This window comes from Cherax quadricarinatus, chromosome 14 (genome assembly GCF_038502225.1).
Source record: "Cherax quadricarinatus isolate ZL_2023a chromosome 14, ASM3850222v1, whole genome shotgun sequence".
NCBI classification, from domain to species: Eukaryota; Metazoa; Arthropoda; class Malacostraca; order Decapoda; family Parastacidae; genus Cherax; species Cherax quadricarinatus.
This window is the reverse complement of record NC_091305.1, coordinates 20,683,485-20,685,984: the sequence shown is the minus strand read 5'-3', so window position 1 is coordinate 20,685,984 and position 2,500 is coordinate 20,683,485. Positions and strand designations below refer to the sequence as shown.

At 43.6% G+C, this 2,500-nt stretch overlaps 1 protein-coding gene across 1 annotated transcript in view; it reads right to left on the bottom strand.

Annotated features, from left to right (window-relative positions):
* LOC128698753 (vinculin-like) overlaps positions 1 to 2,500 on the bottom strand; it is a 194,596-nt gene that overhangs the window by 94,167 nt on the left and 97,929 nt on the right. The window lies entirely within an intron of this gene.

Genomic DNA, 2,500 nt, shown 5'->3' with positions numbered 1-2,500 from the left:
CCGCTCTGTTATTCTTTTCCGTCGCCTGTAAAGAGAGCGCCTGTCTCTTTCTATTTTACATCTACTCCTCCTTTTTCTTAGAGGAATAAGTCTTGTGCATACATCGAGTGCCACCAAGTTAATCTGTTCTAGGCATAAGTTGGGGTCTGTGTTGCTTAGTATATCTTCCCAGCTTATATCGGTTAGGACTTGGTTTACTTGGTCCCACTTTATGTTTTTGTTATTGAAGTTGAATTTGGTGAATGCTCCCTCGTGACTAATCTCATTTTGTCGGTCTGGGGCTCTACGCATACATGTCTGAACCTCAATTATGTTGTGATCTGAGTATATTGTTTTTGATATGGTGACATTTCTTATCAGATCATCATTGTTAGTGAAGATGAGGTCTAGTGTATTCCCCATTCTAGTAGGCTCTATTATTTGCTGGTTTAAATTGAATTTTGTGCAGAGATTTAAAAGCTCGTGTGAGTGTGAGTTTTCATCAGAGCTGCCTCCTGGTGTCATTACTGCAACAATATTATTTGCTATATTCCTCCATTTTAGGTGCCTAAAGTTGAAATCCCCCAGGAGCAAGATGGGTGCAGGAGCTGGAAGATTTTCCAGAGTGGTCAATTTTTAACAGCTGTTCCTGGAATTGCTGGGATGTTGCATCCGGAGGCTTGTAGACTACCACAATGACTAGGTTTTGTTTCTCGACCTTTACTGCTAAAACTTCCACTACATCATTTGAGGCATTAAGCAGTTCTGTGCAAACAAGTGACTCTGCAATGTACAGGCCAACCCCCCCCCCCCTTTTGCCTATTCACTCTGTCACATCTGTATAGGTTGTAACCTGGGATCCATATTTCGTTGTCTAAGTGATCCTTTATGTGGGTCTCAGTGAAAGCCGCGAACATTGCCTTTGCCTCTGCAAGCAGTCCACGGATGAAAGGTATTTTGTTGTTTGTTGCTGGCTTTAGACCCTGTATATTTGCAAAGAAGAATGTCATCGGACTGGTGGTAGTGTTGGTACTGGGGGGGGGATTTTTTTTCCGGCATTAGTATCTGTATCTGTTGGTTTGGAGTGGAGGCCATCGACTGTGGTTCCACTCCAGGAATGACTGGATTTGGTGTACAATTTCTGCCATTTCCTGCCAGTTTTTTTTTCCTTCCTGGCACTAAAAAACCTCTCCCTCTTGAGTGGCTGTGGCTACCCAGGTTTTCCCATGGCCTGGATGTTTTGTATCTTTTTGTCCCCTTTAGATGGTGTGCCTGGCAATTTAAGTTATAGCACAGTCTTTCCTGTACTGAAGAGGTACACATTTCAGGGTGAAAAAGCTTACAGGAAGGGAGTTTGCATTTTCCTGTTGTCATATGGGCACGGCATTTTCTAGGGTGGTCATAGTTGCACGTCCCATCTGTTTTTCCAGATTTCCCATGTCTGCAGATACCAAGTGCATAGTATGTGCACAGGCTTGGTTTCCGTTTGCCTTGGGTTTCTGTGACTGTATTCCCTGTTGGTGCATGTTTACCTGTCTTATTCCTATCTTCCCTAGCACCAACATTGGAGCTCCCACCAGTTGTTTTTGGTAATATATCCTCACTATTGCTAGTGGAGTTCTCTTGTTTGCTATTTCCTGTTGTATTTCTTGTTTGCAATATTGGTTTTATCTTATCTTTGACTACACTTGTTTCCCCACTACGGCCCCTGTCCCCTATGAGGTCATTTATATGCATTCCTTCCTGCTGGACAAAATCTCCAGCTTCACCATTACTGTCTCCCAGGACAGCACCTCCAGCTTCACCATTACTGTCTCCCAGGACAGCATCTCCAACTTCACCATTACTGTCTCCCAGGACAGCATCTCCAGCTTCACCATTACTGTCTCCCAGGACAGCACCTCCAGCTTCACCATTTCTGTCTCCCAGGACAGCACCTCCAGCTTCACCATTACTGTCTCCCAGGACAGCACCTCCAGCTTCACCATTACTGTCTCCCAGGACAGCACCTCCAGCTTCACCATTACTGTCTCCCAGGACAGCACTATCAGCCCCACATTTACTGACTACCAGGACATCACCTCCAGCCTTACAGTTTCTGACTACATGGCCAGTATCAAGGGCAGTACCATTCAGCCCAGACTTTTTATGTTCCCATCTGTTGTAGAAAGCTTCCAGGTTGTCTATGAAAGCAGCTTTGATGTTATCCTCTTTTAATACCCTTGTGATTTTAGTCCACAGATTTATCTGCTTTGGGCATACCCAAAAACACTTCCCTGTTTTAATACTGCTTGTAGCTAGTTCTTGGATATCTGCACAAGGGGCGTGACACCAATTTCCACAAAAATGACAATTTATCCATGTGGAAGCCCGTTTGTTTGATTTATTGCAGACTACACACAGCTTCATAATGATTTGAATGGTTGATTTACTGTAATTCTACAAGCAACCTCTTGAATACTCTATTAATAACCTCTTTAAGTAAAGCTCTAGCTATCTGTATTTCTATTTCTAACTGTAC